This window comes from Thamnophis sirtalis, unplaced genomic scaffold (genome assembly GCF_051295495.1).
Source record: "Thamnophis sirtalis isolate CommonGarterSnake01/CBP01778 unplaced genomic scaffold, rThaSir2_p1.2 scaffold_2, whole genome shotgun sequence".
Classification (NCBI taxonomy): Eukaryota; Metazoa; Chordata; class Lepidosauria; order Squamata; family Natricidae; genus Thamnophis; species Thamnophis sirtalis.
In genome coordinates this window covers 85,115,158-85,132,618 of record NW_028261382.1, presented here as the reverse complement: position 1 = coordinate 85,132,618, position 17,461 = coordinate 85,115,158, and the positions used below count along the sequence as shown (strand labels likewise).

General features: G+C 44.7%; 1 protein-coding gene across 2 annotated transcripts in view; it reads right to left on the bottom strand.

Moving 5' to 3' along the window:
- Nucleotides 1–17,461, bottom strand: part of LZTS1 (leucine zipper tumor suppressor 1) — a 36,364-nt gene that overhangs the window by 17,515 nt on the left and 1,388 nt on the right. The window contains exon 1 of one of the 2 annotated variants that reach the window (XM_014055717.2): nucleotides 15,478–15,629. The exons of the other annotated variant lie outside the window; for it this stretch is intronic. The gene's annotated coding sequence lies outside the window, so the exon portion shown is untranslated. Of the gene's footprint in view, nucleotides 1–15,477; nucleotides 15,630–17,461 lie in introns of those variants that run through there. 2 annotated transcript variants of the gene reach the window in all.

Below are 17,461 nucleotides of genomic sequence, written 5' to 3'. Positions count from 1 at the left end.
ACCTTCTGGTTACACTACCACCTCCATTAATGGCCTATAAATATCATGTATAAGTTCTAAATGGACTCGGCAATTTTCATCCCAAATTAGAAGCAGTGACAGCATTTACTTGCTTATGTAATATGGAAGCAGGCCAAATGCACCCATCGTGTATCTGGGTGAAATATAACATTAATTCTCCTTCAAAATATTCTCTGACAGGCAAAGCCTCTGCATCATTTTGTGGTGGACAGGTTGAGCTGGGCATCTATGCAAGAGAAGAGACAGAGAGAGGGCACCACCAGAGTGGTTTGCTGTGGTTGATTAGATTGCACCAAAACAGAAACATGTACTGCTGGCATATATTTTGGAAATATAACCCAACCACTCCATATCTGCCAATAAGAAATTAGCATCAAAACGATTAACTGTTCTTGATATGCCTCATTTTAGGGGAATCACACTGCTCATTGGCAAGAAAAACTAGCTGAATCTAGGCTTCTGCGTTGGGCTGTGGCCAGAGGAATGTTTAAGAGTCTGAATTTTAACTTTAACTCTCAATAATTTTCAGAATCAGTTTGGCCTAATGGTTAAGGCACCAGACTAGAAACCTGGAGACTGTGAATTCTAGTTCAGCCTTAAACTACAGGAGAAGAGTAGGCACAGCTGGGGGAAGTGGAGTTAAACCTGTCATCAGCTTAGAATTGCTGCATTCTCAAAACTGCTCCAAGTCCAACTCCTCTTGAATTCTGTTGACTCTTATCTGGCACCAATTTAGTGTTGAACTTTAGTTGACTAGATTCATGTACAGGGTTGAATAAATCTTCTGTTCTGGCCCCCCTCTGTCTGGTAATGAACGCAGACACAGGCTTAGCTGTTTGCCACTCTTTATTCACAGCAATTAGCAGTTAGCAATAGCAGTTAGACTTATATACCGCTTCATAGGGCTTTCAGCCCTCTCTAAGCGGTTTACAGAGTCAGCATATTGCCCCCAACAATCCGGGTCCTCATTTTACCCACCTCGGAAGGATGGAAGGCTGAGTCAACCTTGAGCCAGTGAGATTTGAACAGCCGAACTGCAGTCAGCTGAAGTAGCCTGCAGTGCTGCATTTAACCACTGCGCCACCTCGGCTCCTGTTGGCTGAAAGCCTAGACACAATTCACTGGCAAGACATTGGCAGCAACCCAGACTCCAACAGACACGGGAACACAAGGCAGACAAGACAAAGGGTTCTCCAGATTACTACGAACGGTTGTGTCCTGCAAAAGAACTCCTCCCAAAGCCTCTTCTTATATACTCTCTTGGGAGGGGCCAAGCCACAGCCACCTGGGCTTGATTATCTCTTATGAGTCTGTCTCCATAGCTGCTGGCTCCATTTCTCCTCCCTTCGTTGCCTGGCGTCAGGGACAAACTCCCTTTGATCTTCCCCACTGCTCCATGCCTCAGGCACCTCCTGGTGGCCAACCAGCCTCTCTGGTCCATGATCTGAGTCTGAACCCTGCCCAGGGTCCTCCACATCTTCCATAGCAGACTCATAGGGATCCTCAAGTCCATCGGCAGCTCCAACGGCTCCTGCTGGGCCACAACAATCTTCTATGCTACAATCTATCTAACAGACAGTCCTGATTCTTTGAACCTGATGTAAGAATAAATCCAGCTGGGTGATTTAGGACTACTTCATCCCTCTCAGTCCTAAGGAAGAAGGCAAGGGCAAACCAGTTCTGAAAAGTATTGCGAGAAAACTGCAGAGGTTTGTCCATGTAGTTGCCAGGAGTCAAGACTGACTTGAAAACACCACCACCCTTCTAAAATATAGTTATCAATACAATATTAAGGAAAAACAAACATAATTGCCACCACAAAATAACTAAGGAACACAGCAGCAACTTTTTCTTCCCCTACGCTCTGATCCAAAGCTGGTGTTCAGCATCCTCCCATAGCTTCCTAGTTTATAGTTGAGTTCTTAGGGCAGTGTTTCTCAACTTTGGCAACTTTAAGATATCTGGACTTCAACTTCAATAATTCCATAGTCAGCCCCATGGTGGGGAATTCTGGGGATTGAAATCCGGACACCTTAAAGTTGCCCAGAAATACTGCCTTAGGGTCTAATATCCATTTATTATTTCTTGGTAGATTTAATTTTTTTTTGCTTATAAATGGCTTTTCAATTTTCTCTCTTTCCTGCCTTACTATTTGCTTCTTTCCCTGCAAGAAATGAAGCTTTGTTTGCTAATTCCCCACTTTTCTCTCTACTTAATAATGATAAGAATGAGAAATTGTAAAATTTAAAAGCCCTCCTCGCCATAGGAACAGAGATGGAGAGAAGGGCAAATCAGAAACATTACTCAAGGAACAACTCATTATTAAGACTTACAACGAGCAAATCTAGCAAGCACTGAATCTTTAATTTAAAGGCTCATAAATCCTTAACATATTTATATTCGACCTTTCTGTTTCTTGGGGGGGTCAACATAGTTTAGAAAGTAGATTAATCAATGCAATTGTTTTAAATATTAAACCAAAAAGCAAAGCATTAACAAAAGAAAAAAAGATAAAAATAAACTTGAATCATGGCTGAAACCAACATATTTTCACAGAAAATGGAATGCCATTCAGAATGCAGGCAACTGTTCTCATTTAATTTGGGGAGTGACAGATTGAAAAACATCTGCCGAATTGTGAATTGAATCTAGGAGGCAGGACCCCCTAAAAGGAAGTCTTTGGACTATCTCAGTGTTTCTCAGATTTGGAAACTTTAAGAGAAGTGGACTTCAACTCCCAGAATTCCTTAGTCAGCATATGCAGCCTGTACCAGCTACACTACAGTTACATTCTACTGAAAGCAAGAAAATAAAATGGATCCGAAAACCCAATCTTGGGAGGGTGGGCGGGGGGAGGGAATACATATAAGAACATAGAAAAAGAAATGTAACAGACAGAAACTGCATCTGGATAAAGGAGAGAGACTATCCGGATATTTTATGGATGCATCCATGCAATTTCCTTATTAGTAGAGTAATTGCAACAGCAATAGCACTTAAGACTTACATACCACTTCACAGTGCTTTACAGTGCTCTCTAAGTGATTTACAGAGTCAACAATCTCACTCCTCCTTTTACCAACTCAGAACGATGGAAGGCTGAGTCAACCTTGTGCCGCTCAGAATCGAACTCCTGGAGTGAGCAGCCTGCAATACAGCTGTTAGATTGGGTAATGGATAGGCACACACAGGCTTAACGGTAACAACAGCTCTTTATTAAGTACAACAAGTGAGAACAATCCAGCGAAGGTTGAGTCTAACAGCAGCCCTTTTATAGGGAGCTGTCAGACCCTTCGACCAATAGGATTAAACCTCTGTTCCCACCGGAACAGAGGACCTTGGTGGAAACCACTCTAGTTAGAACAAGTATCTAACAACAGCATTCTAATCACTGTGCCACCACGGTTCTTTTCTGAATAAGGACTGGTTTGCTACTTTCTTTTCTAAGGTTGATTTTTATCCTCAATTTTCCAGTTCAGCATAAAATCCTGGTCTTTCACCCAGGGCCTAACCAGCATCCCTCTTAGTTTTGAAGAATTAGCCAACATTAACAAGGTACTGTCACACTTGGCTCAACTCCACAAATAAAATAAACATGGGAAACATAGCCTACTAGCGAAACCTCCGGCATTGAAGAAAGATTTTGTTGCTTTGCTGTACTGTCTGCAAGATTAATGGAATAACAGAGCCGAGGTGGCGCAGTGGTTAGGGTGCAGTACTGCAGGCCATTTCAGCTGACTGTTATCTGCAGTTCAGCAGTTCTAATCTCACCGGCTCAAGGTTGACTCAGCCTTCCATCCTTCCGAGGTGGGTGAAATGAGGACCCAGACTGTGGGGGCGATATGCTGACTCTGTAAACCGCTTAGAGAGGGCTGAAAGCCCTATGAAGCGGTATATAAGTCTAACTGCTATTGCTATAACAGAATAATAACAGAGATGGAAGGACCTTGGAGGTCTTCTAGTCCAACACCCTGCTCAAGCAGGAAACCTATATCATTCCAGCCAAGTGACTATCCAGTCTCTCCTTGAAAGCCTCCAGTGAAGGGGCCCCCAGAACTTCTGAAGGCAAGCTGTTCCACTGGCGAATTGTTCTCACTGCTAGGAAATTTCTCCTTAGTTCTAGCTTGCTTCTCTCCTTTATTAGTTTTCATTCATTGTTTCTTGTCTTGCCTTTCGGTATTTTGGAGTATAGGCCAACCCCCTCTTCTTTATGGCAGCCCCTCAAATATTGGAACACTGCTACTATGTCCCCTCTAGGTCTCCTTTTCACTAGACTAGACAAACCCAATTCCTGCAATTGTTCTTTGTATGTTTTAGTCTTCAGGCCCTTCATTAGTTGCTCTCTCTTATTCTCTCTTCTCTTCCTCGCTACCCACCTAACTCCCCTCTAACCAGTAGCTTTTCAACAGCCTGTTTCCAACCAAGAACACTAGCATTCATCAGCCTCCCACTATGCTCCAGTCCTGCCTGCCAGAATGGAGTGACTAAGGTAAGTGGGTGGAAGCGCAGTGAGTTACAAGCCAAATTTAGCAGCGCACAGTGCCAAACTGGAGTGTATCTTGTCAGGACTGGGCTGCCTCATGCAGAGAGCTGGGTGGTTTCCACAGCGAGCAAGCTGCTAGGATAAAGGATACAGTACAGCACAGTTAGGATGTGCAAGACAGAGAGGGACCAAGCGTGCCATCTTGGCGCAGATAGAGTCGCGGGGCAGCTTGCAACTCACCAACTTATATGTGTTTTGAGTCTTGGATTTGAGCTCTGGAGAAAAGTACCCTGGATGGGGAGACTGGTCGTGTGCTGCAGTCAGGCTATTATGCCGCTTAATTTTTCCACCTGAGAAACAATCCTTCTGCCCACCTCTCTCCACCCCGTCATCAATTCCATCTGCATGTTTCTATAACAGTAACAGCAGCAGCAGGAGCCAGATAAAGATCTGGCTGCCTAAAAGCCCATCTGTGGATGAATGAGAAGTAGGCTGAAAGAACAGTCGCACGGCAGGTATCTTCTAAAAAAGACACCTGCTTCATTCAGGGCTCCCCAAACCATTCGCTCTGTTTTTTATTCATCTGATTTATTTTATTCCTCCAAGGCATACGGCTGCCCATCTCCCAAACAGGGGGCTCTGAGTCATGTACAACAAAGCTAAATAGCAATATATTAAAAACCTTTATTATAATTTAAGATTTAGTCTTCAGTTCGATTCACAATCTGGGACTGGTAAAAAATAGTTGAAGTCCTAACCAAGAACCTAAGAGCTGTTAGGTAACCTCTGAGTATATATAGAGTTCCAAGTAAGGTGATTTTTCGCAATGTTAGAATATTCAGGTCTAATAAGTTCAAAATTTCTATGTATCTAGGCAGCCCTCCTTTGTTCCAAAGGCTTCTATTACTATTGGTACAACCATTGATTTATTCTTCCACAATCACTCGTCTTCAATTTGTAAATCACAATATTTATTTTTTCTAGTTGCTTCTCTTCAATTCGTGCATCACCTGGTATTGCAATATCAATAAAGCAGACTTCCCCCACACCCACATAATGATGTCAGGTGTGTTGTGAGCCAGTTTGTTGTTGTTAATATTCTTACATTATAAAGAGCATAAAACTAAAATAAAAACCACATAATAACAACAGGGGAGCTATTCAATATTTCACCAACCCCTGGGGACCTAGGATGGATGGCACAACCAGATCTTGAGGGACTTCTGGGCAAACAAAAGGGATGAAGCTAAATTTACTTCAGGGGAGAAATTCAACAAAGTAGCCACCACAGAAAAAGCACATCTGCCTAGGAACCAAGTGAAGCTTCCTAATCAACAGGACCCAGCAAGCTCCTTTCCCTGGAGGAACAGAAAGATGTAATTGGGAATAGATGGTCCCTATTTCCAAGGTTCCGACTGGATTTGCCATTGCAAGATGGCTGTACCCATAGAGAAGGTATGGAAAAAGTGCAAGGGACATGAGAGTTGGTCACCCAACTATTCTGACCCCCTCCTCCATCCAGTAATGAATGCTGAGACAAGCTTAGCTGGAATGTCACAACTCTTTATTAGCAGGAAACATAAATCTTGGTGGCTGCAAACCCAAACATGAACAAACAGATAAAGAACCTTGGCAGCAACCCAGATTTCGACAGATACAGATAACAGCTTCTCCAGTGTTGATAATTAAGTTGAATCCTGCAACTAGACTCCTCCCAGAGTCTCTCCTTAAATACTATCTTGAGAGGAGCCTAATTACAACCACCTGGGTCCAATTATCTTCTGTACCTGCGCAGCTGTTCTCTATGTCGATCTGCCTCCCGTTGCCGGGCATCCAGGACCAACTCTATTGTCTCCTCCTCACTGCTCCAAGGCCTGATGTCAGGAGCACACTCCTTTTGGCTTTCACTGCTGCTCCATGCTTCAGGTGCCTCCTGGTGGCCAACCAGCCTCTCTGCACCCTGCTCGGAGTCGGAACCCTGTCCAGGGTCCTCCACATCTTTCAGAGCTGACTCATAAGGCCCCTCGCTGTCGGAGTCTGTTTGCAGCTCCAATGGCTCCTGCTGGGCCACCACCCCCAACCACCCTCATATTTTTAAGAAAAGGGGGGGAAAAGGTAATTCGGTGAAAATGTCCCATTGAGATGCTTTGTTAATATTTGAAACTTTTAAGTGGAATGCAATGCACAGGAGTGCCAAGTTTATTTCTTTATTAAGAAAATGTATATGGCTGCCCAACTCACTCATGGTGACTCTGAGTGGCTTTTGAGTGTTATAGATTGAGCTGTCAAGGTTCTGATTAATGAGACCAAGCAAATCAGAACTCCGAGACTCAGATCTCTCTCAAAGAAATTCTTTATTGAGCACATCATATTGGCACGATTAAACGTAAAACCAACTCTAAATGTTTCCTGCAGTTTCAGTACAATTAAAATGGAAATAACTTCCTCCCCAAAAGTCCCAGGTCACGTTGGTCAATTAGGTTAATTGGCAACCTTTCCGGGCACTTTTCCTCATCTCTATCCATCACCTGTAGAGATGACCTTAGTTCCCACGAGAAAGCTCTGTGTTTTGTCTAGCAATGCATTTCCTCCTCTCCCCCGCCCCCCCTCCAGTGGTGGGATTCAGCCAGTTAGCACCTATTCAGGAGAACCTGTTCTTAACTTTCTAAGAGGTTCAGAGAACCGGTTGTTGGAAGAAATCTTCTTCTGTTTTTTTTCCGCTTTACAGGGCTAATCCTGTAAGGAAGGCAGGAAGGAAACATTCTGGTGTTGTTTCTAGCTTAATCTTTATTGCCCTGCTTACAGAAACTGCCTTTCCGGTTAACCCTTATTACATTGTAACAGCTAAGGCAAAGTGCCCATTGACCTGAGTAATGTTGAGTTGGCCATGCCCACACGGTCACATGACCACTAAGCCCCGCCTACCTACCTGGTCATTAGGACAGAGAACCAGTTGTTAAATTATTTGAATCCCACCACTGCCCCCCTCTGTTTGGCAACTTAGGAATAGAAAAATGGTTTCTGCCAGGTTCGATTAGAAGTTGACATCAGCTGCATAAGGAAAATGGTTGTACCATTTCCAGCAGAGTTAATGTGGAATATTTAGAGATCCACAAATTATTTTCAAGCCTGATAGAGAGACACTGCATGTATTGTACATGCATGTTCCCCAGCTAAAATGACTGCATGCTATAGGGCCATGCTAAGCATTCGTGTCCCCTTTCACCAAGCTGGTTTTCAAGAACAAAACAGCCCTCCTAGAGGTATTAAAGCAGTCACGTCCTCTGGAAGACAGCTCTTTCAAAAGCTTACCTTCCCAAGTATGGCTTTCGACTTGGGATTCCCAGCAAAGAGAATAGCAATAGCACTTAGACTTATATGCAACACATTAGTGCTTTACAGCACTTTCTGGGAGATTTACAGAGCCAGCATATTGCCCTCAACAATTTGAATCCTCCTTTTGCTTGGAAGGCTGTGTTAACCTTGAGTCTGTCAGAATTGAACGCCAGGCTGTGGGCAGAGTTCATCCGCAGTGCTGCATTTTAACCACTGTGCCACCAGAGTCCCTAGAGAAGGACTCTACCGCACAAGGTGCAGGCAGTTGAGAAAGGTTCTGAAGCAGCAGTGCAAGCCACACTGAGCCAATCAGAGGGACTGAAACATGGAAACCTAGTTATCTTTGGCAAACTGCACCCTAGAAAGCATGTGGAAGTGAAAGCTATTCATCTAGTATGAGTCTGTGAGAAATTCTGGATGGTCTGGTCTCCAAGGGTTGTTCTCAGTTCTTACCGTTGATGGTGTAAGCTCCATTCCTGCATTTGGCAACATCAGTATGACTGGTAATCAGTGTTTCTCAACCTCAGCAACTTTCAGATGGGTAGGCTTCAACTCCCAGAATTCCCCAGCCAGTATGCTAGGAGTTGAAGTCCATCCTTCTTAATGTTACCGAGATTGAGAGACACTGGCTTAGACAATTGCGTCCTCCTCTGGACAACCTTCAAACTCCATCACAAAAGCTTAGATTGAATTGTCTGCATTTTGTTGGCATTCAAGGAGGGGAGGAAAGCCAAAGAGAAACATGTCTAAGAATACAATTAGCAAAAACCCACACAACTTTGCTAAGATCTTGGGTAGAAGCCACCGTCAGGCTACACAACAAATGAGGTGTATTATGAGACACTTTGATATCTCCAGTGAAAAAGGTCCTCTGCACAGCAGAAACTCCAAGGGAACCACCGCTAGACAATGCAGTCTTAGATGTCCCTTTTCTCCAACAGGGCAATTGAAAGCTCGGCATGGATCTGAATAGGAAGCTTTAGGTTTCAAAGGCAAACCAAATATTACATTACAGAAATTCTGAGTGCCAAAGTTTGCTACAGCTAACGTTCAGGTAACTAGAGATTCCAAACTACAGGTGTTCCCGAAATCTCTTTCTTATGGATCTCAATTGCTGAGAATAGGTAGTCCCCATCGCCCCACCAGTATTTCAGGAATATGGTAATGTATACCTTAAAATAAGTTTAGAATAGTTTTTTTTGGGGGGGGGGGAATCAAAACCTACCCTCATTACTAATTTCTTTCTTTAGCCCTTTTGCTAATCCACTCTGATCCTGTTGATTCTGGGAGTTGAAGTCCGGACATCTTCAAGTTGCCAAGGTTGAGAAACACTGCTATAGTGTTTATACCGGGAAGCAGATTGTAGCCATGTATCTCCCTCCAGTGTGTTCTAATATCTAAGAGCAGAGGTGGCGCAGTGGTTAGGGTGCAGTACTGCAGGCCACTTCAGCTGACTGTTATCTGCAGTTCAGCCGTTCTAATCTCACTGGCTCAAGGTTGACTCAGCCTTCCATCCTTCCGAGGTGGATGAAATGAGGACCCAGACTGTGGGGGTAATATGCTGACTCTGTATACCGCTTAGAGAAAGCCCTATGAAGTGGTATATAAGTCTAACTGCTATTGCTATTGCTATCTAAGAGGCTACCACAAAGATGAAGGGGTCAAACTTTTTTTTGGGGGGGGGAATCAAAACCTACCCTCATTACTAATTTCTTTCTTTAGCCCTTTTGCTAATCCACTCTGATCCTGTTGACTAAAAATGCTAAGCATATTCATCGGCCATCAAAATTTGCCTGTGCTCTAGATGAAGATGCTTAGCAACCTGTCTGTTGGAAAAGCCCATCAGTACAAAATACACCAAGCTCCATTCCCAAATCCCAACATTTTCCTTGGAGTAGAGCTGGGGTATCCAACCTTCTCAACTTTAAGACCTGTGCGCTTCTACTCCCAGAATTCTCCAGCCAGCATTGTCCACAAGTCTTAAAGTTGCCAAGGTTGGACAGCCTTGGAGTGGAGACTTGGGTAATGATGGTTCCTTTCAAAAGAAAGGAGAGGCAATGTAGAATGGTGTTAATCTTGCAAAGCAATTTGTATTAAACAATGTTTCATGTCTGGATGGAACTTCCAACCATTGGCAAGTATCCCAATGCTGTTCTGACCTCACTGGCGGCGTTCAGACTCAGAATATGTCTGAGTTGGCTGGAACAGTACGGAAGGCTTCCTGTGAATTTGCCAGAATCCAAAACAGGGTTTTTCGACTGCAAAATGTTTCAAAATCAAAATGTTCTGTACACTCCTGGCTCTCATCCTCACAAATTAGTTCAAGGCAAGATGCAACGTGACCACTGCATTCTGTACTGTAGGGATAAAGTAAATCAAGTCATGAAATGGAAAGCCAGGCTACAAAGAAGTGGAAGATTCAGAATAATTTGGAGATAAGTTTCTTCTTCTTCTTCTTCTTCTTCTTCTTCTTCTTCTTCTTCTTCTTCTTCTTCTTCTTCTTCTTCTTCTTCTTCTTCTTCTTCTTCTTCTTATACAATTGTATCACAGCGGCCAGTTGTTTCGCCGGATTTGGCATTGGTTACTAGTCGGGCCCCACCCAGGGGCCTAGGACGTCGTAACGTATTATTATTATTATTATTATTATTATTATTATTATTAATTAATTAATTACACTTATATACCGCTTCATAGGGCTTTCAGCCCTCTCTAAGTGGTTTACAGATTTTTTTAGCAAATTGAGTCAGCAACTTGCCCCCACATTTTGGGTCCTCATTTCACCCACCTCGGAAGGCTGAGTCAACCTTGAGCCGGTGAGATTTGAACCGCTGAACTGAAGATCACAGTCAGCTGAAATGGCCTGCAGTACTGCACCCTAACCACTTGCACCTCTTATTCAGAATACAGAATAACAGAGTCAGAAGGGACCTTAGAGACCTTCTACAGTAATACACACACCTTGCTCAAGAGGACCCTATACCATTTCAGACAAGTGGCTCCCTTTAAAAGCCTCCAGCAATGAAGAACCTGCAACTTCTGGAGGCAAGTCATTCCACTGATTAATTGTTCTCACTGTCAGGAATTTTTTTCCCCTTACAGTAATTGCCAAGCTGCGTTACATTTGCAACTCAAGGATTACCTCAGAGGTGGGTTCCTACCAGTTCGCACCTATTCGGTAGAACCGGTTCGTCAAATCTACCGAACCGGTTAGAAGAGGTTCCACCAGTGGACCCGGAAAGCAGGCCACACCTACAGAAGAGCTTCCAAAAATGTTTGAAACCCACCACTGGATTACCTGTATTTTTAGGTTGGTTTCTTCCTTGCTTAGTTCCCATCCATTGTTTCTTTATGTTCGTTATAATGTAAGTTATACATTATAAGTTATACAGTTCGTCCCTCTGGAACGAACTCCCCGTGGAGATTCGAACCTTCACCACCCTCCAGGCCTTCCGCAAAGCCCTTAAAACCTGGCTGTTCCGACAGGCCTGGGGCTAAAGAGCTGTTGCCCCCATCTCGAATGGTATGACTGTTGTGTGTTTTTAAATTATGTATTGCTATGTTTTGTCTTTCATTTTTTGTCTATACTCCCCTTCCCTGATTTGAATTGTGAGCCGCCCTGAGTCCCCTTCGGGGGAAAAGGGCGGCATATAAATATAATCAAATCAAATCAATCAAAGTTATATGGATAAGCATGATTTAAGCTTTGCTTTGGTTGACTGATTGCTTTAATCAAATCAAATAGGCTGTGATGCTAAAATTATGCCCCAAAGTATTTTTTTCTCCTTATAACTGAAGTCACCATGAAAAAGCTTGCAAAATGTAACCCACTGAAAGATGTTTATTTGTTTGCTGGCCCATTACAAGAAAAAGAAGCTAGCCAGGAAACTTTTTTAAAAACGCCTTCACTTCTGGGCCGTTGATGATGAAATTACATGAAACAAAAACATCCTGCTTAAGAACAGTATGAAAAAAAAAATCACAAAAGTAAAATTTTCCAAGGAGTTGGTATCTTAGAAGTGTCCATCTATGGGTCTTATGAACTCAGATTTTTTTATTTCTATAGTGCAGTGTTTCTCAACCTTGACAACTTGAAGATGTCCGGACTTCAACTCCCAGAATTCCCCAGCCAGCAAATGCTGGCAAATGCTGGCTGGGGAATTCTGGGAGTTGAAGTCCGGACATCTTCAAGTTGCCAAGGTTGAGAAACACTGCTATAGTGTTTATACCGGGAAGCAGATTGTAGCCATGTATCTCCCTCCAGTGTGTTCCAATATCTGAGAGCCGAGGTGGCGCAGTGGTTAGGGTGCAGTACTGCAGGCCACTTCAGCTGACTGTTATCTGCAGTTCGGCGGTTCTAATCTCACCGGCTCAAGGTTGACTCAGCCTTCCATCCTTCCGAGGTGGATGAAATGAGGACCCAGACTGTGGGGGCAATATGCTGACTCTGTATACCGCTTAGAGAAAGCCCTATGAAGTGGTATATAAGTCTAACTGCTATTGCTATTGCTATCTAAGAGGCTACCACAAAGATGAAGGGGTCAAACTATTCTTCAAAGCACCTGAAAGGCAGAATAAGATGCAATGGATGGAAACTAACCAAGGAGAGAAGCAACCTAGAACTAAGGAGAAATTCACTGACAAGTGAGAACAATTAATCAGTGGAACAACTTGTCTCCAGATGTTGCAAATGCTCCAACACTGGAGGTTTTTAAGAAGAGATTGGACAACGTTGGTCTGAAAACAAAGCTTAAATAATGCTTATCCGTGTACGTTACATTATAACAAACATAAAGAAACAATGGATGGAAACTAAGCAAGGAAGAAACCTCCAGTACATTAATAGGGTTTCTCCAGTACATTAATAGGGTTTCTCCAGTACATTAATAGGGTTTCCTGCCTAAGCAGGGGATTGGACTAGAAGACCTCCAAGGTCCCATCTGACTCTAGTTATTCTGTAGTCCAATTGAACTAGACAAGACGTCACTGCTTAGGAATGACGGCTGGCAATGGGAAAACTCTGGTGCCAGTCACTCTCTCAGCTCAACCCACCTCACAAGGTTGTTGTTCTGGGAGAAAAACAGGAGGAGGGTGTGTTATTTATGCTAACTTAAACACTGTTAGAGAGGAAAGGAAGAATATGAATCTGTTAAAAAACAATACTCTAAGGCAGTGGTCTCCAACCTTGGCAACTTTAAGACCTGTGGACTTCAACTCCCAGAGTTCCTCAGCCAGCTTTAGAGGAACTCTGGGAGTTGAAGTCCACAAGTCTTAAAGTTGCCAAGGTTGGAGACCACTGCTCTAAGGAGTCATCAACAAGAAAAACCACACCCTACCAAAAACTGGCAGGGCAAGCTACCGGGAACCGGGAGCAAACCCCACAATCGCTTGCACTGATGACAGTCGGTAGCCTTCAAGCAAACAGCTCAGAGAACAGCAAAAGCGCCATAGATAAAAAATCTATGAGCCACATAAAACATGTCTTTTAGCCACTCCCAAGATGCTAAGGAAAACCCTGACTTGATCTAGAGGCACTTATGAAAGCATTTCATTACAAGAATCTCCACTTTTTTCACAATGAAAAGCAAGCGAGGTGCAGCAACCTGGGCCCTCACCGTAACCATAAATTGCATTAATACATATTTTTTTAACAAAATAATCCAAATCACGCAGATATCTGAAAAAGTTGCCAAGCTCCAGGTTAACAGCTCTTTCCTAAAATTCCCACCACCACATATCTGTGGTGATCAATGCTCATGCAAAAGTAAATCTTGTTTGATTCCATGGGGCTTATTCGGAAGCTCCCTCAATGAGAGAGCTCTCGTCTTTGTTCAAGTACTAATCAATGCAATGGGCTTGGTATTTATGTAATAATATTAATGTACCGGAGATTGGGAAGGAATATAAATTGAAATTTCCTTTCAGAAAACCTTTCCAAATTGAGGGCCACACTTATTTTGCAAGAGGGGGGCACTCTTTTTTTTTTTAAAGCAAGATCAAAACAAACTTGAAATTCAACGTCATGTCATTAGCATTTCCATCTCATTAACCTAAATCAAAATGACTGTTCTCTCTGACACATTCCATTTTACAATTTGGCCAGGTCATTCGGGAGTAAAGCCTGTTTGCAGTAAGGAACTGTGTTTGAAGAAAGAAACTGAAAAGTGTCTTCGGATCCCTGAAATATGCCATGTGCAAGACCAGAAGGGATGCTTCAAGGTCCATCATGCAAGCAGTCAGCAGCACTGATTCGGTTTCCGTCACCCAGGACACACAAAAGCATCAAAAAACCACACAAAGAATCCAATCAGCCTTTCTTTAATAAGGTCCACATGGTCACTGCTGACCACATCAGCGGCTGCATTCCAGGTGCATTTATTCCTGGCCACAGTGATATGTGAGCTTTTCATTTCCTCCGGCATGTGAGAGAGGCAGTCTTGCGCAGAACAAGCCAACTGGCTTGATGTTGCCGTGCGTGGTTACCAGAAATAATGCCCAGGCACATGGAGAGAGGGGAAAAGTGCAAAAGCCTCCCTTGAAACCAGCATGAACAAATCTCTCTCCCTCTTTTTCTTCCTCACTCTCTCTTCGAATTTGAAAGGCCAAACAGTCTGGTTGGGCTTTTAGACATCCAATGGAGCAACATGGGCTGATCTCTTTTTAGAGTACCATGTGTGTATGATGCCTCAAGAGAACTTATGGTAGCATCCTACAAAGGTACAGTTTACCCAATTACATTATTCTCCCCCCCCCCCAGGACTTTCCATTATGCGGAAAGCTCTCCAAAAGGTCGAGCAGAGAGAATGTTCACCTCCCCTGTTACCAGAGCCAAGTGGAGATGATTACAGCTCAACACACTCATACATGCAAAACAGGTGCTCAATCGCTTACCTGTAATTCTGCTCTCCCCCCCCCCCGCATCAATCTGAATGGCGTCCAGCACTCCCACTGCAACGTGTGCAGACTTGTCTCGTGAACCCTTTGAAGTCAGGAGGACCCGTGTATGGAACGCTGAAGCAGGACTTTTGAACGCCTCGGATCGCAACTCCCTTAATCACTGCTAGACGGCTGACAATGCTGAGCGGGGTTTCTGTCACCCGTCCCGGATACCCCCCGTCCCACTCCCAGCAGCTGGAAGACCATCCCCGCCGTGCAAGAAATTAGCTGCAGTCACACAACCCTTCACCCTTTGCTGACTGAGTGAAGCCGCTAGGCTTCTGGTTCATAATCGATCAGATTATGTTGCATTCGGAGCATACAGTAAATCGGGTTTAGAAAAAATAATAATACCGAGCAGGTTGAACACCGACCAAACTTCCCGTGTCGGGAAGGCAGCCGCACAACAATGCGCCCGGCCAAGCGTGCTTGCGTGAGCGCCCAGCCTTTTGTTTTGTACACACGGATTCCCCGCGCAGTGGCCAAATCCTCTGCTGCGCGCCCGCGAGCGAGCGAGAATTCCTGCAAGGAACGTCGGTTCCCCCCTCCGTCCCCCCCCACCCGCATTAGGCACCCGTAAGGACCGGGGTTGCTTGCCCGTTTCCCTTCCCTGCGTTGCATTTGCACGGGGACCGCGAGGGCGCAGGGAGCGCCCGCTCCTCACACCGCGCGCCGCCGGGACGCTCCTCTCGCGCCGCCCTCACCTGGCTCCTGTTTGGCTCCGCGTCTTGCCCGGCGATCCTCACTACCGCCACCACTATCACCCGGGCACAAATCCGGGCCAGCGCCGCCCGCGGCAGCTCACCACGGTCTCTTCACCCGCCGGGCTGCTTTAGCGCCGTCGCCCGCACTTGGGAGCTCGGGCCACGGGAGGGGAGAGAGGGTGGGGGAGGGCGGGCCGCGGTTAGGCATCCAAGGCGCTAATTGGCTGCTTAGCTCAGTTTGGGCACGCGGGGAAAGCGGGCCGGCGGCTGGAGGAGGGGGGGGGGCAGCCAAAACTGGCTTTGTTGCGCCGCTCGCTGGCAGCTGCCAGGCGGGTGGAAGAGAGGGGGGGGGGCGAGGACGGGGGAGAGACAGCTGTAATGATATGTGTCGCCGACGGACGGCACGCGCCGCCTCCCCACGTCCCCCCCCCTCCCGCGGGTCGCCTGAAAGGGTGGGAGAGGAGCGGAGCTAATTGCTCCGAAAGGCAGGGGGGGGGGCTTTTGCAAATTGCACACCGCCTCCCTACCTGGAGTTCTCCGCACCCACTTGCCCTTCTGTCCCGGGCGGCGTGAGAGGAACGGGAGAGGATCCTCAGCAGGGTGTCTGTGTGTGTTTGTGTGTTTTTGTTTGTGTTTGTGTGTGTGTGTGTGTGTGTGTGTGTGTGTGTGAGAGAGAGAGAGAGAGAGAGAGAGTTGTGCAAAACAATCCCAAATCCTAAAATATCCAGACTTCAGGGTGCAAATATGCTAGCGATACTCTGATCAAAGATTAATAGCGAGGCTTGTCGCGATGTTGGGGGTAATCCAGCCTTATTGGGTTTTGGGGGGGACGACGACGACGAGAGAAACGTGCAAATTGGGGGAGAAGAACCGTGCGCATCAGCTTGGTTCTGGGCTGCAAAATAGAGCCTCCGTGTTACGAAGACGTTGCACCTTGAAGTGGGGGAGACGGCCGGCCGAGAAAGGGAGGTGCCGACAGGTCTGCCTCCTGCAAGCTCTGCTTGAGGTTTATATGATGTCCAGACAAAACACGACATCAAAATTACCATCTGTTGACTCAGTCCGGGATCTTTTGGTAAAGCCACATGCAAGCAACTTTGGAGATCTAGCCAGAAAATAATAACAATTTAACTTGCTATCTCTTATGTTGGTAATTGGAGTTGGATTCACACAATCTTTCTAACCTGTTTACTAGATCATTTTCTAAGTTATAGCATAATAACCTAGAAATTAGTTTTCCAGTTCCATGTTGAACTGGAAACTAATGAAACAGTTTGGATTCATAAAACACAGTAAGCTGCAAAATTGCAACCCAACTCAACCCAACCAAGGGTGACACTAGCTGCACATGATTTTGGAAATTTTTTAAGCTGATCAAAGTGTTGCATGTTGTGTGAACCAGCTTTTAACGCTTGGAAACCTGTTTCTACATTATTTTTTAAGACAAGTTTAAAGTGCAAGAGGTATCTTTGCTTTTGCTTATATTGTGATTGCTAGAAGACACACAAGATGAAAACAGTCTTTCTAGCAGACTTTTCCCCTCTTCCCTCTCATTTTCTATAGGAGTCTTTAATATTCTAATATGGAAATTTTGTACCCTGTGGTCCCAATGCCATTTGAAGTCTACTAAGTACTTAAAAAGAAAAATCCTGCCTTAGGCCAAGACTTCCGATGCAATGGCACTGATTGGTCGATTTTTCTTCCCTGGATTGGATTTGTCCAATCATCTTTCAAAACCTTCTATGCAATTTTTTTTTACCAAAAAAAAATGAATAGAAAGAGCCAAGTTTGGTACCATCACACTATGCTAGGACTACATTTCCCACAATTCCTAGCCGGCACAGTAAACAAAATGTTTGCAACTCAAAAATGAGAGAAGCTGCCAAAGGTAAACAGTCTGTGAAATGATGAAGTCGCTCTTGTCTGCCTTTGGCTGATTGATTGGTTGTTATTTCCCCTCCAGTGAATTTTGCTATCCACATAC